The sequence below is a fragment of the Marmota marmota genome, unplaced genomic scaffold (genome assembly GCF_001458135.2).
Source record: "Marmota marmota marmota unplaced genomic scaffold, marMar, whole genome shotgun sequence".
In the NCBI taxonomy this organism is placed as follows: Eukaryota; Metazoa; Chordata; class Mammalia; order Rodentia; family Sciuridae; genus Marmota; species Marmota marmota.
Window position 1 is genome coordinate 68982534 of NW_025999900.1, and position 23168 is coordinate 69005701.

At 52.6% G+C, this 23168-nt stretch overlaps 3 long non-coding RNA genes across 7 annotated transcripts; 1 reads left to right on the forward strand and 2 right to left on the reverse strand.

The window, feature by feature from the left end:
* Positions 1 to 471: 471 nt before the first annotated feature.
* LOC125615389 lies at positions 472 to 2448 on the reverse strand. The gene is made up of 2 exons (XR_007346062.1): positions 2079 to 2448; positions 472 to 723 (listed from the first exon to the last, which is right to left on the reverse strand). It is a non-coding gene; the product is annotated as an uncharacterized LOC125615389 (long non-coding RNA).
* A 15-nt stretch (positions 2449 to 2463) lies between these two features.
* Positions 2464 to 23084, forward strand: LOC125615387. 5 transcript variants are annotated; one of them, XR_007346059.1, is made up of 6 exons: positions 2464 to 2661; positions 3037 to 3239; positions 13209 to 13534; positions 18633 to 20417; positions 21556 to 21716; positions 21897 to 23084. It is a non-coding gene; the product is annotated as an uncharacterized LOC125615387 (long non-coding RNA). The 5 variants fall into 5 exon arrangements; XR_007346056.1 differs by having other exon boundaries at positions 18633 to 21716; XR_007346057.1 differs by lacking the exon at positions 13209 to 13534 and having other exon boundaries at positions 18633 to 21716.
* LOC125615388 lies at positions 13415 to 16360 on the reverse strand. The gene is made up of 3 exons (XR_007346061.1): positions 16094 to 16360; positions 15748 to 15857; positions 13415 to 13518 (listed from the first exon to the last, which is right to left on the reverse strand). It is a non-coding gene; the product is annotated as an uncharacterized LOC125615388 (long non-coding RNA).
* Positions 23085 to 23168: the final 84 nt, after the last annotated feature.

Genomic DNA, 23168 nt, shown 5'->3' on the forward strand with positions numbered 1-23168 from the left:
CTCGGCTCAGGCCTGGCCCTGCTGTGGCCTGTCTGAGATCCACCGGTGGCTGCAGGCACCACCTGGCCATGCTGGTGGCAGTGCGCACTGCCAGTCCCCTGCAGGACCCCGTACTGGCTCTGCCCTGGGCCCTCTCCCCATGCAGGGGCTCTGGGTTTCTCTCTTCCTCACCCCAGCTCTGACCCTCCAGCCACGCATGGACATGTGGACAGTTGCCTCTGCTCCAGAATCTGGACCTCCCACTAGAGGGGCCTATCCTTCCCTGGCCAAGGTCAGATTAGTGGCCTTGAGGGGGCCCAATACCCAGAGGGGCAGCTGCCAGGCATGGGGCTGTAGGAGGGGCATCCAGCTGGCCCAGTTTCTGCTCTGGGCAGCATCACTGTGGTAGCTATAGCCAGCTACACAGTCTGATGTCCCCTGACAATAACTGAGCATGGCCCCGGAGGGAGGGCTGGAGGGGGCTTCCAGGGAGTGTGGGGGAGGAGTCCAAGCAGTGGGCTGCTCCAGGGGACAGCAGGGCTGAGGAGGCAGCCTGCGAGGCTCAGCAGGACTGGAGTCCAGAGATTGGGGTGGGGTGTGAGCAGACTGTGAGGTGCTCAGGACCCTGGAGTGGCTTTCGGGGATCAGCAACCTGTGCTCCTTGTCTCTGCACACTCAGAGCTGGGGCCAGGGCCACTGGGGAAGGGTGGACATCAGCGTCGAGGGTCTCAGGTGCTGGGGGTCCTGAGACAACATGGGGAGCAGTCTGCAGCCTGCTGAGCTTAGGACGCCTGCCCTGAGAGCAAGGACAGTGGAGTCCGTGACGTGGCTTGCCTCAGCCTTGGAGACCCAGGAGGAGCTGGGTGGCCTTGCTGGGCGGCATTGGCAGGGCAGGAGTCTTTCCAGGTGTGCAGCTGTGAAACCCAGTCCTTCACCTAGAGGAGTAAACTGTCAGGGTGAGGTCGGATCAGCAGCCTTGAGCGCCCACACCTGAGGAGGGCCGCCAGGCCAGGGACGGGCAGCCTGTCTAGTGGCTCTGGTTACTGCTATGGGTGGCACCACTGTGGTGAGTACATTGTACTTGGATATAAGACACTGTATCCAACCACAGCCTGAGACCCCCTGACAATAACTAGGTCTAGGCCAGGGGGGTGCTTGGGGGAGCTTCGGCGCAGCAGGGGCCACTGGGGCAGCAGAAACTGGCACCGTAGAGGCCAGGGCTGCCTAGAGACCCAGACCTGGGCACAGTCCTCCCCTGGAATGAGGCCCTGCAGCCCTGAGGGGTCTGAGACAGGCTAGAGGCACCACCTTCGTCTGGTCAGTGTGGGTGGGGTGCCCTGGCCCTCCCTGAGCCCTCTGGGTGCCTACTGGGAAGCCCCCATACAGCATGGAGGAGGCCGGCTCCAGGGCTGTCCTTTGGCTTCCCGAGGCTCCCAGGAAAGGCCAGCACAAGCCACGCAAGGCCCCAGGTGGTCCGTGACCCCCTCTGATGCTGCCAGTGGAGCTGGGGCTCCCAGGAGCCACCCTACTTTGTGAAAGGTGGGAACATCCCCCAGACAGCCCTGGGGAGAAGGGAAGGGCCTGGGGCGGAGGAGGGAGGGAAAATAAGACATGACCCTTCCCCATTGAGCATTCATCCTGGAAGGAGGGAAATAATTAAATGTGAAACTCTGGGAAACAAGGAATCCCAGAGGAAGAAGAAGAGCAGTGGGTGGGATCTGAGCCCCTACCTCCTCCAGGTAACCAGGAGTTTAAACTTTTTACAATTGCTTCCTGAGTTAATTTTAACCTGCACAACTGGTTTCAGCACTGTCCAATCCCAGGTCCTCAGTCTCCAATGACTAAGCTGCCCTCCTTGTACCCTGTGAAATTTGACCCCTTCTGTAACCAGGGGCCTTTCCTGCCCAGAGGGGGACCTCCCAGGGCCTGAGGGATGGACTCTGGGGAGTGAGAGCCGACCTGTGGCTGTGTTTCCGTCCTGGTTATCTGGGCGTCCACAGGGTGCTGAACCTTGTGGCTGTGTCTGCTTACACTCTGGGGGTCCTTCCTGTGCTTCTCGCTCCTGTTCCTGGGTGACTGAGTGGGGCCTGGAGAGTTACCTGCTCTCTCAGGGGCAAAGGTCTCTGGGGGTCCTTGTTGTTGGGAGGTTTGGGGGTGCAGCCCACTGGTTCCGGCCAGGATGAGGCTGGAGGTCTCTGGCTCCTGGGGTGGAGAGCTGGCTCCGCTTCTGCTGGGGCTGCCGGGCTCTGTGGAGTAGCTGCTGGAGCCCAAGGCACAGTGCTCTACGTGGCTGTGCAGTCACCTCAAAGCCCCAAAGCCTCCAGCTGGTGGGCTCCTGCTGTGCCCGGGCTCCAGCTGGTGGGCAGAGATGCTGGGACCTGGGTGTGGACTCTCCAGTGCTGGCCCGTGCTGCCCACAGGACTGTGAGCTCAGGACGTCCTTGGTTCTCGGGTTTTTTGCTGCTGGGTCTACCACTGTGGGAGCTATAGTAACTCCCAGTACTTTCATCGTAGTACTCATACACAGTAGGAGAGCCCTTGACAAAAAGCCCTGCTGACAGAGGCCCCTCCCAATTCCTGGGCCAGGCTTCCAGCAAGTCCATGACAGCAGTGCCCAGTCACTGCCCAGTACGAGGGGGTCAGGCCACTTCCTGTAAAAGCTTGTGGTGACATCCTGCTGGGGGTGGGTGCCTCAATCTGGCTGGGCACAATTCACGAGCCACTTGTCAAGCAGAAATGAACTTTATTTTTAGAACACACAGGCCTCACCACATGAGCTATTCAGGAATTCCCTCAGAGCCCAACTGCCACCACAGGCTTCTGGGGAACCTCTCAACCCCTGACTCCTCCTGCTCTTGAGGTCAATTGGCTCGGTCACATGGGCGGAGCCAAAAGAGTCCCCCAATGAGCAGCTCTGTGGTCTGAAAGGGCGGGGAAACAGCCCAATGAGCATCATCGCAGAGGAGCCAATCAGCTGGCAGCTGGAAGTTTGCTGGGGCTGCTGTGAGCCAATCAGCTTGTAGTTTTTTGGGGCCCCTCCAGCTGTGGCTCTCAACAGGGGGGCAGGAGGCAGGCCCCCCTGTGGCTGCAGCCCTGGGGCAGGTGTGAGGTGTGGGGCTGCCCCAGAGGGTTGTCTTGATGCAGAGTGTGTCCCCTGGGGGTCCCAAGGACTGCACTGGGGAGTCCTGAGGGAGGAAGATAGGATCTCTGGAAGCATCCATGTCTTGGAGTGTGGAGCTGGCAGCTCGGTTGGGTTCCATGGTGAATCGAGTGTGGTGGATGGTGTGTGGGTGTGGGGTGGGGTGCACAGTGTGGGCGTAGGGTGAGCGTGGGGCATCTGCTGTTGCTGGCAGGCGGGCTGTGACCAGGGGCTGGGCAGAGCCAGTGCCCGGGGCCACCCCCATCCTGGAGGCTGCTCTAGACAGGGCCTTTAAAAGTCTTTCTGCTCCTTATTATCACAGTAATCTTGGTTAAAAGCTGCTATAAATATTCTTGCCATTGCTTGAATATTTTACCTTGAAAATTCTCCACTAGATCATCACCTTTAAGTCTCAAGGCATGGGAAAAAATAAGTCAACTTCTTTTCCAGAATATAACATGGTTGTCTCTAGTTCAACTTTTAAGAGAATCTTCCTTTTCCTCTGAAATCTCTTGAGCCTTGTCTTTACTGTCTCCAGTTTTATTGTTACTGCTGTTGACCAGTGATGAGTCCTTGCTTCCCCAACGTTGAAGAATAACACCAAAGAAGCCCGCTGAGGCAAGGTCAGAGTAGAAATTAGAAGTTTATTAAAGGACAGCAGAAAAGACTTCTCCCGGAGGAAGAAGGGGACCCAAGAGGTGGAATCCATGGAAGTGCTGTTGTTTCCCCTTTTTATAGTTTTGGTGATGGAATGTAAGGGGGAAGGGTTTGGGACACAGGTGGGCCAAACAAGTAATCTGGGCAGGAAGGACTTCATTAACACTTCTTTGGGATGGGCTACCTCCCATTCTGTTGGGGGCTGTTTCCTGGGTTCCATTAACATTCCTTTGGGGTGGACTTTGGCCTAGGGCCTTTCCATTCCATGAGTTGTTCTGCATTTCCAATCATTATCAGCATGGCCTCCATTTTAGATTTCACTGATATTAGACCCGATTTACCTAACTACACTGACTACCTAATTTTAAATCTGGCTTCATTCCCCCCTCTAATTTTGGGAACTCCTTAGTGCTATAAGGAAAGGGGGCGAAGACCCTTCTGGCTTCTTCAGGCTGAAAAGGGACGATGTGGGGCAAGCAGTTTGGAGTCCCCTTTAAAAATCGGGTCCATGATAAAAGTCCCATTGAGAAGTAATAGGCTGGAGGGCCATGTGAGTGATGGGTGGTGTATAAGAGAAACAAGAATTCATTAGTACTGGAACCAGATTGATGCAGCAATAAATGCCACAGAACAGGAACGTGCCAATGAGTATGATGCCAAAGTCAGAGACTAACAATGTTTTCCACCAGGAAGTACCAGAGAACCAGGAGCTAAGATATTGTTTCCATGACAAAGTTGCTGAGGACATGGCTTCTATCTGAGCATGTAAATCTTTAAGGATATTTGTCAGGGATGTAAACACAACATTTAAGTTTTAGGGTTACAGATGTTCTTTCCCTTAACATATAGTTTAATAATTTAATGTCATCTGATCTTGCAAAATCCTTTTACTAGTATGACCTCTGTGTCTAATAGAGAAATCTTTAATTCTGTTACTTAGGGCTGGATAACCATACTAGCAAACGCTAAGCCTACCTGTGTAGGTTATGAATATTTGTAGGCCTCAAACTAAAAACTGCTCTTGCAGTTCCTTTTAATAGTTATCAGGCATTTTTGTCTGAGAATCTCTTTTGCAGCCTCCAGTTTACTTATTCTTGGAAGTTACATTTAACTATTATTATCATTTAAAATGCCCAGGAATAGCTGTGTTTTGGCTTTGACTGTCTTTGCTAAGTGTTTAAGATGAAGTAGTCAAACTGACTTTTGTTTCTATCTATTGTTAACAGTCAGCTGAGTTTGCCTGGGAGTCCTGGGGGAACTTTACAGCAGCTTCTCAGTTCTGCTAGTGCCATTTGCACTAGGATGGGTCCAGGCCTTGCTTGACCATGTGGCTTCCCATGGAAGCATCAGGGATGTCTCCCTTTTCTGATGACCCTCCTCTTCACAGCAAATGCACTGATTGGCTTTTTGTCCTCCAGTGGTCTCATTAATCTCCCTGATCGGGAGGTTATGTGGCCCAGAGTTGCAAAGCTCTTTGGAGATATCCCCTGTTCCCTGGATTCAGACTGACTCAGAGGGCAAGAGCCAAACATTGGTTTTCTTGGCCCTTTTAATTTAACTTTAATTTTAAAACTTAATCTTAACATCCATCAAATAAGTTTCAACAGCCTTATATTAAGAGTACTGGGCTTTAATGTCTATCTCTCTCTCCTGTAGGTGATAACTCCTTATCTTAAATTAATCCAGGTTGTGTGTTCTCTGCAAAACATTAACAGGCAATCTTTAGACCATTTATAAGAAAACTACAAAATAAACTTATGAAGAGTAAAAACATATTTAGTTCATATAATAGCTACCTTGAATTTTGGTGGAGTTATACATTATATCCCCTGTTTGAGACCCTGGTAATCTTGACAAAAACCAACTTTTGGACACAACTTTAAATGTACTGAAATCTGGCCTACTTCTTTCATAGTCACTTTCACATGCAGTGAGATGGGACATAGAGCCTTATCTCAGGTAAGGCGGGGTTCTTCATAAATCTTAAGTACTGTAGTTCTGAAACTGATCTTTGCTTTTTTAAACATCATTTTACAAAGCCTACATAAATTGTTGCTCAAGTTCACATGAATATTAGCTAACACAATATAATATCACATCTAAAACATGAATTAAAGAAAAGCTGAAAGCTTTTAACCTTTTGTAGAAAAGTAGCAAAGTACTTTTGTGTTTTGCAATAAAACCTTTACATAGATTAGGCTCTCATTAACTTAAAAATACATTTAAATTGTATCTCAGTGTAAAAAGTAACAGAACTTTACATAACTTATTGATAACAAGTCCAGTTATAGAACACAAATGATGTAAATAAATCTCCAACATGTTTTTCTTTTAAGCCTAAAATTACCATGCAACTTTAGAACACAGCTTGATATAAGGCTCTTTCAAAAGCTTCTACCTTACAGACTTGTATACTGGGAAGATATGAACACATTAATAGCACCACAATTACATTGATGTTTTTATATTAACCAAGTTTAGCGTTTAAAGAAATAACATAGCACAATTCTCTAAAACAACAGCACTTGTTTAACCAGCTGTTTAATTTCTTTAAGATTATTTGCTCAAAAACTTACACTTATAACCAACTTACACAGACCTTCTTTATCACTTACTTAAACCCTCTTAATTACTTGATCACAGAGACTCTCTGATCCAGAAACACATTTTCCCTCTATTAAATCCATACCTAGAACCATCTAGTTTCTCTTTTTCATCTGTTAACCTCCTTCTGTTCACATTTTGAAACAATACTTGTAAATTTTTGACTTTAGGCAGATTATTTCACAGACATCAACATTTTATTAGGGCCTTTTTTGAACACCTAGGAAAACTTATAAGCTTATTTTTAAAGACATCTTTTCTTTCATCTATTTATCAAATTTAAATTGAGGCATTTGAATCACGTGAATCAAAGATATTTGGATCCATTGTTTTTTAATTTTTCATGAGCGCTCCTCATATATCTATCAATTGTCATATCCCTGCATGATATATGGACATACACACATACAGACATACCGACGTACAACATGTAACACAAGTGTAACACGTAACACAGTAGTAAAGGCCTTGTAGCTATTTCTCAGGTGAAATCTCATTGCAATGTTTATTTTTTAAAAAAACTCCAGTTGATCAAAAATAGAACTTATCAGAAAAACATTAACTTGTCTGTAGGATCAAAATCATGAGCTGAAAAAAAAATACAAAATCTAAGAAAAGCAAAAGTCCTAGAAAAAATTGACGGGCCAGTAATTAGTAAATGCCATACAATTTACTCTTTGGTTTAATCTAGTTTGAGTTCAGATAAAAGACACCTTTACTTTTTTTCCCTTGTGCCTCAGATCTGTCTCCTACTGAGCTCCAGGCTTCTTCTATTTGCATTTCAACTTGAGTCCTGGCTGAGGTCTGGAAGGAACTGGGAAAACTGAATTCTGAGGAGAAGCCTCATGCCTAAGGCATTTTAACCATAAGTCCCAATTTTCAGGTTTGGATGTTGAAAATTATGATACAAGTTTAAGATATAATTTTCAAAATCTTATAGCTTTACATCTTCCTACACTAGAAAAACTTGCTCACACAAAACTGAAAATAGGATGTTAATAATATAAAAGCTACCGTCGGAAGAAATTTCAGGATCATTGAGCCACTTCCTTTGCTCTGAAGTTCCTAAGGTATTAAATTACATTAAATCACCTGAAAAAATTTTAAAAGAGAACCACACACTACTATGTATATCCACAATTAAGCTTTAACAATCTCCAAGACTGTTGCTCTTCAATGTTATTTTAATAAGTCAGACCAACATCCCAATCCAACACTTTCCTTTCCTAAATCTTACACACTGAGGGGAACAGATACCATATCATAATTTATTATCCTTGCCCAAGTTAATGCACTGGTACACCTAGTGAAATCTTCTCAGGCTACCCAGTTCAAGAATTGATGAAAAAATAAAACTAAATGATTGGGAGTTACTTGCCAACTTGGAAATAGAGTTCTTTTAATTTTCTATCCTAAGTATTTAAGTTCTCTGGCATGAATTATCTGATATCACAAACTAAACAATTACCTAACCCCAACTTTTAACTGCAAGATTATGCAATGCTTCCAACTCATTTAGATACCAGATTGTTACAATAAAAAATCATCTTTTAGATACACATTCAGCCAAGATCATCCCCAAGAAACAATCTATAATAACCTTTAAAACAGACCAGATAAGAGAAAAATCTCCCCAGGTTTCTAACTCCCATTTAATTATGACTCCTACATCAGTGGCACCATAGATTTCCCCATGAGTGGACCAGATGTTTTCACATAGGTGCAACTATAGGTGTAAAATCAAGGGTCTCAGTGTGGCGACTTTCCTGCATTCAGTGTCCCCTTCTTTTTAAGTAGACAGAGAAGGAGCAATCCTTACAGTGCAGGGAAGAAATGAGGAGGTTCCCCAAAGTGAAATGGCTTTGGCAGCTGCTGGGAGTCCCTCAGTCTCCCCTTTTACTTACAGGATTAACTCCTTTGGTTAGATCCAATCCCAGGCAATCTGGCATATCTCCTAACTTTCCAGTAGAGTCAGTTTTTATCTGCCTTAGGTCTTGAAGGGGGAAGGGTGTATGTACTTTGATCAGCCCAAATTCTCCTTCTGGCATCTCCTGGAGAGGTAATATAATTGGTTTGCCTGTCGGGGCAGACGCAGAGAGGCCAGCAAATGGAGATTTTGTGGGTCCTCCTGATTGTTTTTCCTCAGTGAGTCCCCAAGATTTTTTCTCTTCATGGCAGACATCATAGGTAAGTCTACTTTACACTGTTGGCATAATTTAGGATTTTCCCTTAGAGCAAAGAAAATCTGAATATACAGCACCTCACACCATTTCCCTTTTTTGTAAACTTTATCAAAGTGTAAAACTGTATTAAAATTGATATTTCCCTCTGGTGGCCAGGTTTCTCCATCAGAGAGTTTGTATTGAGGCCAGGCCAAGAAAATGAGGCGCTTTTTCTTGAGCGTCTGAGGGTCAAATCTATCCCAATTTTTCAATACGCATGCTAGTGGTGCACCTGGCGTATTGGAGAGAAAGAAGCTCCCATCTGAGTGAGAAGAAAACAGGACTCAGGCGCCCACGCTGCGCCGGAGAAAACTGTTCTCATTAGGGACATCTCCCTAAGCTTGAGCTTCCTAAAGGGTCCAGAAAACCCGTCTCTGACCTTTCTTTGCCAAGGGTGTTTCTGGTCCCCTTTGGCAAAATGCTAGGGTCTCAGTTGGCCCTGTGCCAGAGACCCTGGGAGGATTCAGACTTAAGGGCATTACTGCTTATCCTCCTGGCCACTAAAAACCCATGGCAAAAGATAATCATGCACTCTTTTGTTGCCTTTGCTCTGTAGACTAAAGGAATCGCCTAAGGGTTAAGGGAAATCTACCCATTGTAAGGTAGCACTTTCTATCAGAGATTTCTATCAGAGGAGTTGATTCTAAAAATGTCTTTCTAGCAGCTTAAAGAGAACACAGCTCATTTTAAACATTGGGGCGGTAAAACAGACTAGTGAAAGTTACCTATGCATCTTAGGGAACCTGGGCAGATTTTACTAATTATCCCATGCCTTTGTCTCAGTCCTACAACCTGAATTGCTAACATTTCTGACCTGCAAAGGAAAGGGAGCATCCAGGAGGAATGGATGCGAGGTTGGGAGTGTTGAGTAGCCCATACAGAAACAAATGTGATTGGGGCTTTCTCTCAGTGCCATTCATCTACCAATCAGCCTAGATACCCCTTAGGGCTGTCAGGAGGGGGCTCAAGAGAAAGGAACCTTAGGAATACGTCTGAGTGTAGCCCAGACCATAATTCCGTAGTTGTTCCAAACTCCTTCCTCCAACTCCACGCATCAAAGGAAGATCAGGAATCGGGACACTGTATACTCACGCCAATTGCTCTCCGGACCCAGACAGAAAAGTTGGAAGCGGCTTTGGCAGAACCCAACATGCCTGCTCTGTATTGAACAGGTGATTGAGAGCTGCCTAGGCCGGGAAACCTCTCACCCGAGTCTTGAAGAGAGGCGTCTGCACTAATTGCGTTTAAGTAGCCGTCGGGTGCCCATCTTACCCTCCAGAAAGAAAGAGAGAGAAAGATGCACCTCAAACAGACATGGGGTGCGTGGAGAGGCGCTTACCTAGGTGTAGGTGTAGAGTCTCCGTGGGACCTCCAATATGTTACCACTGTTGACCAGTGACGAGTCCTTGCTTCCCCAATGTTGAAGAATAACACCAAAGAAGCATGCCGAGCAAGGTCAGATAGAAATTAGAAGTTTATTAAAGGACAGCAGAAAAGACTTCTCCCGGAGGAAGAAGGGGACCCAAGAGGTGGAATCCTTGGAAGTGGGGTTGACTCCCCTTTTTATAGTTTTGGTGATGGAATGTAAGGTGGAAGGGTTGGGACACAGGTGGGCCAAACAAGTAATCTGGGCAGGAAGGACTTCATTAACACTTCTTTGGGATGGGCTATCTCCCGTTCTGTTGGGGGCTGTTTCCTGGGTTCCATTAACATTCCTTTGGGGTGGACTTTGGCCTAGGGCCTTTCCATTCCATGAGTTGTCCTGCATTTCCGGAATCATTATCAGCATGGCCTCCATTTTAGATTTCACTGATATTAGACCCGATTTACCTAACTACATTGACTACCTAATTTTAAATCTGGCTTCACTCTTGGCATTCTGGTCTTCTGGGATCCCACCAGATTTGCCCAATAAACTCTGCTTACAACATTCTGAAGTATTTCCAGCTTGTATCACTAACGTTTCCAAGATTTCTCCCTCCGCAAACCAGCTCCAAAAACTTCTGAACCACATGGTCAGGTTAGTCACAGTAATGACCCCACTCCTGGTACCAACTCCTGTTTTAGTCATTGTTTTCATCAGTGTGGCTAAGAGACCTGACAAGGACAATTAGAGAAGGTAAAAAGTTTATTTTGGCTCATGGTTTCAAAAGGTCTCAGTCCCTAGATGGCTGACTCCATTCCTCTGGGCCCAAGGTAGGCAGAACCTTATGGTGAAGAGTATGGAGGGGAGAAGTAGCTTAGGATGTTGCAATCTGGAAACAGAGAATGACTAAACTTAGCCCACCAGGGACAAAATATAAACCCCAAAGGCATGCTCAATGACCCACCTTCTCTAGCTACACCCTTCCTGCTTATAGGTATCATCTAGTTAATATATTCAAGTGGATTAACTCACTGACTCGGTTAAGGCTCTCATAAACCCATCATTTCCCCTCTAAACTTTCTTGCGTTTTTTCACACAAGAGTTTTCAGGGGACAAATTATATTTAACTTATAAAGCCTGGAAGGAGGGGAATGTGATGTAAGTTGATACCAGATGTGACTCTACACAGATGTTTCTAAGCTTTAATCTTTGTCACCTTTCCCAGCCTGTGCTGAGTCCTGGGTGATGATCACTGTGGGCTGCTCATCCTAGGGGCTCGGGCTCAGTGGCTTCGTCTGGATATGGAGACCCCTAAGGCAAGTGCTGGACCTCATTCTGGACAGGTGTGTAGGGCCCTTGGCCACCCTATCCCCCACCCTCATTCCCTTGAAAGTGTGGCTGCAGGGACACTGCAGGGAGCTTCTAGACAGGCACTCTGACCTCCTGCAGCACAACCCTGGAGGGGGCACCAAGTCCCATTAGGCTGGCATGATGGTGCTGCCATACGGCAGCCTCTGTGGCTCTGGGTTCTGCCTGAGTCTCTAGGTTGTGCTTTGTAAGCGCAGCAGCACTGGGGCTGGGGAAGCAAGGCTGCTGCACTTCAGCTCTGCCCCTTGTTACTTTTGGTGGTCCCTCTAGAGGTTCTAACACAGCTCTTCTGCCTGGCATGCACCTGGGTCCTACCAGCCACATGCTGCAGCCTGTTGGCCCCAGCTCTCTGTGTCGTATGTATGCTGTCACGTACACTCACAGCTCCACCATCTCACCCTGATGCCTGTGTGCCCACCTTCTAAAGGCACAGCGAAGAAAGCAAGCACGGTCTCCTGTGCTTGCACAGTGTGCTTCTGACCCCAGGCGTGTGGGGGCTCCCTGCACACCAAGCAAAGCCAACAGCTCTGCAGCAGCAGCAGCAGCAGCAGCCGGGGTCCCCTGATCCTATGAGACCTGGCACTGTCCACCTGGAGACTCTCTGGTGGAGGGCTTGGCCCTTCTAGGTGGCCCGTGACCTGTGGCTCTGACGAGTGGCTATCAGTCAGGCTTCCCATGAACCCTCTTGGGATGAGGGCCTGGTGCGGCTCCCAGTGCTGGGGACTCTCGCTGTTGGGCGGGTTACTGTGAAGTCATCACCGGTTTTTGGAAGAGGCTGCAGGAAGGCACAGGAAGGGTGCAGGTCCCCTGCCTTGGGTATGCCACCCTCCTGGCACCTCCTGATTCAGTGACAGAAGTTCCCCTTGGGTCTCCCGGAGGCTCTAGCGTGCAGGCAGGATCCAGTGCACTGGCCATGGATGGCCCCTCAGCCTTCAGCCCCTCTCCCTTCCCTGGGGCTGGGGGCAGGTGGGTGGAAGTCCTGACCCTGAGATCTGACCCCGCCAAGGCCCCAGCCACACCTCACTGTCACATGGGGACTCTCAGCACTGGCCATCCCAAGTTCAGAAGCCAGCCCCAGGACCAGAGGGGAAGGCGAACCGCGCTGCAGAGCTCTGCTCCTGGGATCCAGGAGGCGCTGTCGTGCCCCGCGGGTACCATGTTCTGTCGTGGGTGAGTGAAGTCATTCAAATAAATAATTCCATTGTCATATTCTATACAAGCTGGATAAACAGAAATAAACAAGTCAATCCTACATGTCCATTATTCACGTGTAAATCTGTATATTTACGTAGAGTTTGTTCTGGGGGAGAGTTTCTCCCATTTTGTGCATGTGGAAAACTGATTTTAAATGCAGTTTTGCTGAGCATAAAGTTCTTGGATTATGTTTTGTTTTCAATAGAATTTTATAGACATGGATCACCTTATTTATTTATTTATTTTTTGGAGAAATCTGAGGCTAAGTGGGTTTTCCCCGTAGAAGGGATTGGATGTTCCTGCTTTGAGGGAGATGCAGAGTCCTGGGCAGTCAGGGGAAGGTTAGTGAGGAGGCCAGGTGAGGGAGGAGGTCGGGACAGGACCAGACAAAGGCGCACGGGGAGGTCAACTTCCTGCTGGACAAAGTGCGCGTGGGCACTCCTGGGACCCCGACAGACAGACCCCTCCCTACTCATGCTCCTAAGTGGGGACCCTCAAAAGAACTAAATCATGTGGACAGAGGGAACACCCATCAATAATGGCGAGGATCACGTGGACAGGGAGGAGAAAAGGAAAGGAGGAGACTCCAGAGACCATAAAGAACAGACCCCAACTCCCCCCAGACTCTGCGCTGGGCCTTCTCTCTGCAGAAGTCTGACTCTGCATCTGTCGCTTTTCAGCAAACCTGCTGCCTGCTTGTGGCCTCTGTGTCCTGGGCCTCACATCTCTGCTGGACAGAGACACTGCCCCCTGCCCCCTTGACAGTAATGGAATCGGGGGCTCGACTGGGATTGGAACCATGGACTCGGGTCAGTAGCAGTCATGTCAAACAGCTGATGGGCCTGGAAAGTGACCGTGGTCCGCTGGCCCTTCTGTGGCTCTATGAGGCTGGGCAGCCCCAGCCATGGCTGGCACTGATTCCAGACTGACTGGGCTCCTCCTTGTCTTCTCTCGGCCACACCGTCCACGACAGGATCAGCATGTTCTCTCCTCCTGAGGGACACAGGTATCAGTTAAGATTGCATTGCTCTTCACTCATCTTTACCTTATGCCCAAACCAGTCCTTTTTCAGCATCGTGATCCCTGATCAAAGGCCCATGACAGAGGAACTCCTTGTCTTTTGGAGACATTGTAGAAACCCCTGTCTCCCTTCCTTGGGGGTTTAAGCACCCTCCAGAAGGAAGAAAAACAAACAAGACTCTCAGTGGCTGATTTAGAGCAGCTGCTGGGAACCGCCTTGCACAGGAAAGAGACCCGTGAGTGTGGGCTGGCTGCTCTTACCTCAGACTCCAGCAGAAACCCTTTACAGGCAGAGGCCCCCCCAGATTCCTGTGCTCCTGGGATTCTGAATCCCTTTTTGACAGGAATAAGGTGGGAACACACGCTTTCTAGGAGTGAAAGCACACAGATCTGGGTTGCAAAAAGAAATATCGGGGACATGGAGGACAGGCCACGGGTAGGCTTGGCTGGTCCCTACCTGGACACGGTCCCCTGTGCAGAGATTCTGGGCAAGCCAGGCCACCCTCTGGATTTGTCAGAGTGAGGTGGGGGTGGGCGGCCCCCGTCAGCTCCTCTTTCTTTTTGTTTCCAGAGGGGATTCCTTTCTTCTAAAATCCTGCGACTTACCCCTCTCCCTTCTGCCCTAGAACTGGGAGTTTGGACCCCAGTTAACGAGAAAACCTTGATCTTCTGCACTGAGGCCTGGCCCCAGTACCCGTTAGGAGAGGGAGGACAGTGGCCCCCTGGGGGACCCTAAATCACAGTACTATTCAGCAAGGAGACCTCTTCTGTAGCAGGAGGGTAAAGGGATGAAGCTCCTTAGTCCACTTGTTCCTTTACCTGAGACGTCGTCCTGAGCTAGAGGACTGCACGCCTGACCCTCAGACCCTCGTCTGCTGCCCTGAGCCAGACACCAAACCCCAGAACAGGAAAACCTGGACAGAGGACAGGGACCTTACCAGCTGCTCAGGAGGTCCCCTGAGCCCATCGGAAGGAGAGGTCATGGGTCCTAAGATGGCTTCCCCTTTACGACCCAACTTATAAGGACGGGAGCCCAGGCCCCTCCTCCAGGGACACTCCACCTGTGATCCCAGAGGTGCTGGGACGTCGGCTGCTCAGGGCTGTGTCCTCTCAGGGCGATGCTGGGGCAGGGGTGTGGACCTGAGGTGTCACATGTCCCCTTTCACTAGCTGAATCAGAGGACATAGAGAAAGACCTAGGGCACTGAGCCAGAGCCGCCTTCCACCTTCCAGTGGTGGTCATTCTCTATGACTGTGCAGGACGGGGTCCCCTTGACCTCAGTACACTGGACCTTCCTTGAAAAGCACAAGGTCTTAGAGAGGGCTCTGCTGCAGCAGGAGGAGAGCAACCCTGGCTGGCAGAGTGGGGCCTCCCCGGGGAGCATGGGGTCCAGGCCCTGAACCACACTGGGACACTGACAGAGAGAGCAATGGGCCAGACATCACTGTATACATTGGGTCTCAAGAGGGTGTAGGACTGGGAGGGACGTCACTGTATTCACTGGGTGTCAGGAGGACCGAGGACCAGGACAGACGTCAATGTATACACTGGGTGTCAGGAGGACCGAGGACCAGGACTGATGTCACTGTATACACTGGGTGTCAGGAGGACTGAGAACCAAGACTGATGTCACTGAATACACTGGGTATCAGGAGAGAGGACCAGATGGATGTCACTGTGTACACTGGGAGTTAGGAGGGGACGTCACTGTGTACACTGGGTGTCAGGAGAGAGGACCAGATGGATATCACTGTGTACACTGGGAGTTAGGAGGACCGAGGACCAGGACGTACGTCACTGTGTACACTGGGTGTCAGGAGGACCGAGGACCAGGACAGATGTCACTGTATACACTGGGTATCAGGAAGACCGAGGACCAGGATAGACATCACTGTATACACTGGATGTCAGGAGGGCTGAGGACCAGGATGGACATCACTGAATACACTGTGTGTCAGGAGAGAGGACCAGATGGATGTCACTGTGTACACTGGGTGTCAGGAGGACTGAGGACCAGGACGTACGTCACTGTGTATACTGGGTGTCAGGAGGACTGAGGAGAGCCCACACTAGCTCCATTCATGCCCCGCTGGCCACCGAGGTTCCAGGGGAGAGGAGCCGTGGTGACCTTCCTGTGGGAGGCCCTCTCCACACACTAGCTGTGGGTCCCAGAGTTGGAAGTCAGTCCTACAGGTAGACCCTTACCCAGTCCTCTCCAGATGTGGGGAGGGAGCTGCGGAGACGGGCTGTGGAGCCAGACACGACCTAGCACCTTTGGCCCAGCTGCTGTGGTCTTTCATAATAGAGGCCTGCAGAGGAGAACAAGGAGGACAAAGGACAGGGAGGACAGACGGCAGCCTGCGAGCAGGGGCCCGGGGTCCTCCTGCACTCCTGTTTCTCTTGAGGGAGAGAAAGCCACTTCTAAAAGGATTGTCCGCAGAGGTGTTGACCACGTGTGGACTGCCTCCCTGACCTGTCCTCTGTGTCGGGGAACCACTGGTGGGCTAGAGTCCTGGGGACCTGAGGGATCGAGGCCACCCCCTACCAGTTCCCAATGACAGGTCCCGAGACTGACTGCCTTGGTGGCTCCTGTGACTTTGGTCCAACCGGAGGAGCTCTGGTAACCCTGCTCATGGACGAGCCCCAGGTAGAATTCCTTCTGGACACAGGAGCTCGACTCTCAGTCCTGTCCTTCCCTCCTGGACCTAGGACCAAGATGAAGTAACTGTTCAAGGCATATGGGGCGGCCCCCTGAGCAGTACTTTACTAGACCTCCTGCTGGCTCCTGGGGTGATTTCCACCCATCACTCCTTTCTCATGACACCAAGACCCCACCCTATCCTAGGAGGGGACCTATTATCTCAGTTAAGGGTGGAGCTGTGGCCACCTGGGGAACGTAGCTGCCTGCCCTTCACAGAGACAGAGGTGGACCCCACAGTGGGTCAGGTAGCAGTACAGTGGGGAGGGCCAGGACTGCAACCTGTGGGAATGCACCTCAAGGGTCGTTCCTCCTGTCCTAGCCCCAAACAGTGTCCCCCAGTGCCTGAGGGTGGGAAGGGCCTGGCACCTAGCCTATGGAGTTTGAAACAACAGGGACTTTTGCTAGAATGCTATAGCCCTTATAATACTCCTATATTGGGGTCTTGAAGGGCCCCCTAAGTGGAGATCAGTGCCAGACCCTCATAGTCAATGAACAGTGGTCCCTTTATACCAGTCTTTCCAGATCCCTGCTCTCCTTACCCGGATTCCAAGGGAGCTGCCTCTTTATGTCCTAGATTTAAAGGATGCCCCTCTTTGGCATCCCTTGACATTCAAAAAGCCCACCTCTAATTGTCTTTGAGGACCCTACCCATCAGGAGGACCAGTGACCTGGACAGTCCTTCCCCAGGGATTTAGGGACAGCCCCTATCTGTTGGACAAGCACTGGTGCAAGGCCTCCTGGACCGGTCCTACTGGACACAGTGTTCCTTCAGTGTGTAGATGACCTTTTGTGTGGACCTTCAGAGGAAAGAGTCTCTGAGGGCTCTCTTCCCAATTCCTGGTCCTGGGGATATAAAGTGTCCCCAGAGGCGCTCAGCTGTGCCGACCCAGGTCTGACTTGGACATGATACTGGAGGGGAAAGTCGACGCTTGGCCCAGAGAGACTCCCACCCGCAGTCCCGCACCCCCTTCCTCGGACAGTAAACAGCTCAGGGCCAGGACGCCTGGACCTTGTAGAATTGGGTCCCTGGATGTGCTGGGAGGGAGGCCCCTCTGTGAGAGCCTTAAGGAAGCGCAGGGGCATGCACGGGCAGTCCCTAGTTGGACTCCAGAGGCAGGAAGACAGCGCTTACCCAGGCCCCTGCTCTGGGCTGGCCGCCCAGCTGACTTTTCTGTGTGGCAGAAAGGGACGGAGGGCACTGGGAATGTCACTCAATCACTGGGGGCCCCTCCCAGCCAGCGAGATACCTCAGTAAGGAGTTGGACGAGGTGGACAGGGTGGCCTGGGTGTCCCGGAGCCGTGCCGCAGTGGGCTCTTGGTGCCCGAGGCACGTACACTCACCTGGGGAGGCCCCTCCTGTCCTGCCCTCCCAGGGCCTCGAGCATCCTGAGCTCTAAGGGCAGCTCTGACTACGGACAGCGGCACTCTCCAGCAGCAGGCCCCGCTGGAAGGACCTGCACTGACCTGAAAGGCTTGTCATGACCTCGGTGCCGCCACGTTCTTACCTGAGGTCGAGGAAGGCCCTCCACTCCCGTGAGGAGTTCTAGCGGACACTTGCGCTGCCAGCCCAGAGGGACCTGATCATCCTGTAGATAGTCCAGTGGACCCTATCCACCCCTGGGAGTTCATCAGTGACCGACGGCACTCGGAGAGCTGGGTACGCAGCAGGGACAGACTTTGAGGTGGAATCAGGGCCACTTCCTGCTAGTGCCAGAGCGCAGGAGGCAGAATCGGATGTCCCCCCGACCCCCGGGCCCTAGAGCCTTCTAAAGACAAGGGGGTCGAGGTGCACAGTAGCTACACATGCCCCTCTCGAACCTATGCTCAGGCCGCTGCCTGGGGAGCGGGGCTTGCTCACCACCGCACACTCCTGTAGGCACGCCGAGGAGCCCTTCGCCTCCTGAGGCCACCTCCTGCCTCTAGGCCACCTCCTGCCTCATGTTCCTGGACATGAGACGTAGCAGCCAAGGCAGCTGTTTACCGGGTCTCACAGCCGCCTCGCTCCTGTGGGAAATCCTCTCCTGTCCTCTGAACGCCCCAGTTCTCACTGGAAGGGGCCCGACCGGCTGCCCCTCAAGGACCCCACCTGGGTCGTAGAGGAGGGGGTTTCTCCCGAGGGCACCCTGTTACTTCCCCAGCACCCGAGGGGAGGTTTTCAAGTCTCCCCCTCAGCTCCACCGTTGGGAGGAGACCATACTCGTATCCTCACGGAGAAAATGTTTTCAGGAAAAGGTGCAGAGGACACTCAGTCCCACAGCCCATCCCCAGCTGTGACATCTACCTCATGGTTTCTTCCTGTCCTGGGCCTCGGGTGGCCTGTTCCTTTCTTCTCTTTGGTCCTTACATTATCAATTGCTTATTCGTGTTGTTTCCTCTTGTGTAGAGACAATGAAACTCCAGGTGGTGTTACCAATGGAGCCCCGTGGTCATCCCTCCATCCCTGCCACGGACCCCTCACAGACCCACGGATGAACGTCCTCAGTGCTGGCCTCTGGACCAGCCTGCTGCTTCCCACTTGCCCTAGACCTTCCGCAGAAGGACATCCTGGTGACACCAACAACGCCCCTTGTCAGCCTGAAGTAGATAGAGTGGTCACTGAGCCAAATCCCAACAGTGGTCAGGGTATCCGCGAGAGCAGGGATGAGGGAGATGTAGAGGCCTAGGCAGCCAGGGCAAGATGGCGAGGGAGGGGGCCGGGCAGGGTCAGGACAAGGTGCACGGAGAGGGTCTCCTGGTGAGGTCAACTTCCTGCTGGACAAAGTGCGCGTGGGCACGCCTGGGACCCAATCAGACAGACCCCTCCCTACTCGTGCCCCTAAGTGGGGGACCTAACGAAAGAACTCAAACAGCCGCGTGGACAGAGGGGACACCCATCAATAATGGCCAGGAGCACGTGGACAGGGAGGAGATAAGGAAAGGAGGAGACTCCAGAGACCATAAGAAGAACAGGCCCCAACTCCCCCCGGACTCCCCGCTGGGCCCTTCTCTCTGCAGAAGTCTGACTCTGCATCTGTCGCTTGTGGCCTCTGTGTCCTGGGCCTCACTTCTCTGCTGGACAGAGACACTGACCCCTGCCCCTAGATCGTAGCAGCTAAAGGGTTATTTTCTCATTTTTAAGTAGTGAAGTATATTTTTAATGGACTGTTCTGGGTTCTTTTCTTCTGGGTGGTGAGAGAAGTTTCTGGAACATTTGTCTCTGGACTCCTGGCTGCCTTTCCCATGTGACTTGGCGGCTGGTGTGACGGACGTGGAGATGTGGCCCTGCAGCTCTCCCCAGCCCCTGGCCACTGACGGACATGCAGGGGGCTCTGGGGCCTCTGCAGGAGTGAGAAGGGAGAGGGAGGAAAACCGGAGGCAGGGCAGAGGACAGAGGGTCAGTGTAGCCACGAGTGAGTGGGTCCCACGGGGTTCAGGAGACGCTACCCTCCAGGGCACCTGCCCGTCTTCCAGCCTGTGGCCAGGCTTCCCTGTCTCCAGGGACCCGCTCCTCCCAGCAGAGAGGTGCAATGCGCACCCCTGGGGCTCCTTTCCTGCATGTGGTCATTCCCACCTTTAGGCAGTGGGGTGAGAGGAGGGGGCAGGAGAGGAAAGGAAACCTGAAATCCAGAAAAGGGCAAGACACCCCCCTCCTCGGGGACAGCTCTGGACACCCCCTCTCTGCAGAGGTCCCTCTCCCTTTCTCTTTTCTGTTTCTTCAGTGAAATTTGCTTTTCTCTCTTGCCTTGGAGTTTCTCGGGTGTTGAATCTCAACGTGGGGACAAGGGCTGGACCTGACTTTTAGGACCAGTTTCAGAGCTGCACAGAAGGACTCTCAGGAGGCCGTGTGCAGGGCAGCCCCAGGTTGGCACAAAGCTGCATTTGCCGCTGTGCTGTCCTGTGCAGAACAGGAGGGAAGGAGGGCCTGGCAGGAAGGGGTGGCCGGAAGGGGGCTCTCCCGGAGCTGGCCCGGAACTTATCTGCTTCCTGTGAGCTGAGGTGCCCAGGGGGAGGGTGGCATCTCTTGTGCCCTCGTCTGGCTGAGCTCCAGACTCCAGGAGGGCAGGGCATTGGGTCTCTGAACCTGGAGGGTGAGGTCAGGCTGCTCTGGGGCCCACTGCCCCCACCTGCAAGGAGCACTGGCTCCTTCTCTCAGGAAGGGAGGCAGGAGAGTGGCACCTGAGTCCTGCAGGTGGAGACCCCAGACCCTTTAGGGTGGGTGTGGGTTGTGCTGCCCAGCTGCCGTGGGCAGTTCTGGGCAGAGCTCTTCTCACTGGGGTCGTCCCAGCTGTATCCACTATGATTCAGGGCTGCTCAGGATCCGTTCAGGACGTCAGGCCTTTCCTGGTGAGCAGTAAGTGAGGGTCTTGCCTGAGTAGGGCTGGGGTGTCAGCTGCGCTCTGGGTGGCTTCCGGGAGGTTTTATGTGTGACATGTGGCACTGTGCGTATCCACCACTATAATATGCACAGTGTCTCAGGCCTGCACAAATTCCCTTCCGCCTGCCAGGAGGCCCAGCCCAGGGAGGGGTGCCTCCTGGCTGCAACGTGAGTAGGGGGATGTCTCCTGGCCGGAGTTCCGAGTTCCGGCATGGGCTGTCCTTGTTCTCCTTGAGTGCAGAGTGGGCATGGAGTCCTTGGGGAGGTGTCGGCTGGCCTGCACTCTGACCCAAATGCCTCCTCTTGCCCGTGGAGCTGTCCTGGGGTGCTTCTGGCTACCTGGGACCCTGTGGGGCCAGCTACTCCACCTCACAGGGACATAAACACCAGCAGAAACCCCGGTCCTGTGGGGGTCCCTGTAGGTGGGCTCAGTGTCCCTCTTGGTCCTGTCCAGCTATGAGGAGGTGTCCCTGGACCACTGGGTTCTTCTCTCCTGAGTTCTAGAAGTTTCTGGTCTCAGCCCAGTTGGTTCCCCTGGGGACATTCGGCCCTGTCCTGTTAGTGCAGGTCAGCTGCCTGCCAGCCTGTCCTCCACCCAGGTCTCAGCTTGGGCTGGCCAGGTCAGAGCCAAGGTTCCAGCCCAGGGCCTGGGGCTCCAGTGTCCAGCCAAGTTGCCCTCTAGAGCTCTGGTCCAGGTACCGTGGGGTGTCAGGTCCATCCAGTCTGAGGGGTCTGCTGCCCCACTGGTCAGTTTTAGGTAAGGGCTGGGCTTGTCAAGGGGCTTTTGGGCCTGGCCTGAGCCACTGGGGGGTGTCTCACTGTGAGAGAATCCCTTGCAGAACTTCCCTTCAGCCCCCGGCACTGGGCACGGGGTGAGCCAGTTGGCCCCAGAGCAAGGGTGGGAGCCAGGGTAGGTGACCACAGTTGAGCACCTGGACTCAACTGAGTGTAGTTGGAGGCCCCAGACCCTTTGGGCAGGTGTGGGTTGTGCTGCCCAGCTGCCGTGGGCAATTCTGGGCAGAGCTCTTCTCACTGGGGTCGTCCCAGCTATATCCACTGTGATTCAGGGCTGCTCAGAATCTGTTCAGGACGTCAGGCCTTTCTTGGTGAGCAGTAAGTAAAGGTCTCACGTGAGTAGGGCTGGGTAGACTGGCTCATTGGGAGGGGGGATGTGGGGGACAGGCGTGGGCCACCTGGGGCCAGGCAGACCCAGGGTGGCAGGGAGGTGGCCGGTTCCTTGGCCTGGGGGTCGTCTCAGCGAGGACAGCAGATCGGCAGGTGTTTGCTCTGCAGCCTGCACCTGGGAGCCGACGTGGCCAAACGCAGTCAGCACTTCACAGTGCACCGTGACACAGCCTCTTAGCAGATCACCTAGACGCCCCGTGCCCACATGCCACCCTCCTGGATGGTGTCCCCACCGTTCTGTGGAAGGGGACATGAGGACAGAAGAGAGGGAAGGGAGAGGCGCCATCCCGGGAGAGAGTGCTGGGCTCCTGAGGACCCCCCAGGTGACTGTCCTCCCTGTTCACACTCTGAGAGTTCCCCAGGAGCTCTGTGAGGAGTGGATCCTGTCCCCTGTGGCATCTAGCAGGGTGGGGTGGAGCCCCTCTGCCCCCAGACAGGGCCTCTGTGATGCGGGCATGTGGCTGGGACATCAGGGCATTCATACACTTTTCTGCCTTGGACACTGGGTGCCAGCCAGGGGCTGGGTGTGCCCAGTCTGCCGTGTTCTGGAGCCTGCTCTGGCTCTGCAGCTCCGACAGCAGCTGCTGAGGAGTCAGTAGCCTCTTAAGTCTTTTGGGAGAACCGGTGGAGGTGACCAGCCCAGCCCTGGGGAGTGGCAATGGCTTTGGGACATGGGTCACATCACTGTGGTAGCTGCTACTCCATTGACACAGTGACAGAGGCCCCAACAATATGGTCTGTCTCCAGGGCCTGGGGTTGTCTGCCCCATCTCCCCTGGGCCCCTCAGAAGGATGTGCTCTGGATGGTGAGCTGTAGGTGGGGCTGGGAGGACATCCCCCAGAAGTGACCCTGAGTCCCCCTGAGGCCCAGATCGTAGCAGGAAGGGGTTCACCTGCAGGTTGGTCCCCAAAGCATGATGTAGCCATGGTGCCTGGCCACCTGGTCCCCTGGGGCCTGCCTCTGCCCTGACCCTAGTTTCCCTGCTGTGGGGGGCGAGGGTGGAGCCTGGGGAGGGCCAGTGCTCATGGGGCCCGTGAGCCCTGGTGCAGCCTGTGGGCCTCTGAGCTCCTGCTGCTCTCCAGGGCCCTAGGCCTGGGCCCCCTCTCTGCTCAGGCCTGGCCCTGCTGTGGCCTGTCTCAGATCACCCAGGGGCTGCAGGCACCACCTGGCCATGCTGGCAGCAGGGCGCACTGCCAGTCCCCTGCAGGACCCCGGCCTGGCTCTGCCCTGGGCCCTCTCCCCATGCAGGGGCTCTGGGTTTCTCTCTTCCTCACCCCTGCTCTGACCCTCCATGGACATGTGCACAGTTGCCTCTGCTCTAGAATGTGGACCTCCCGCTAGAGGGGCCTATCCTTCCCTGGCCAAGGTCAGATCAGTGGC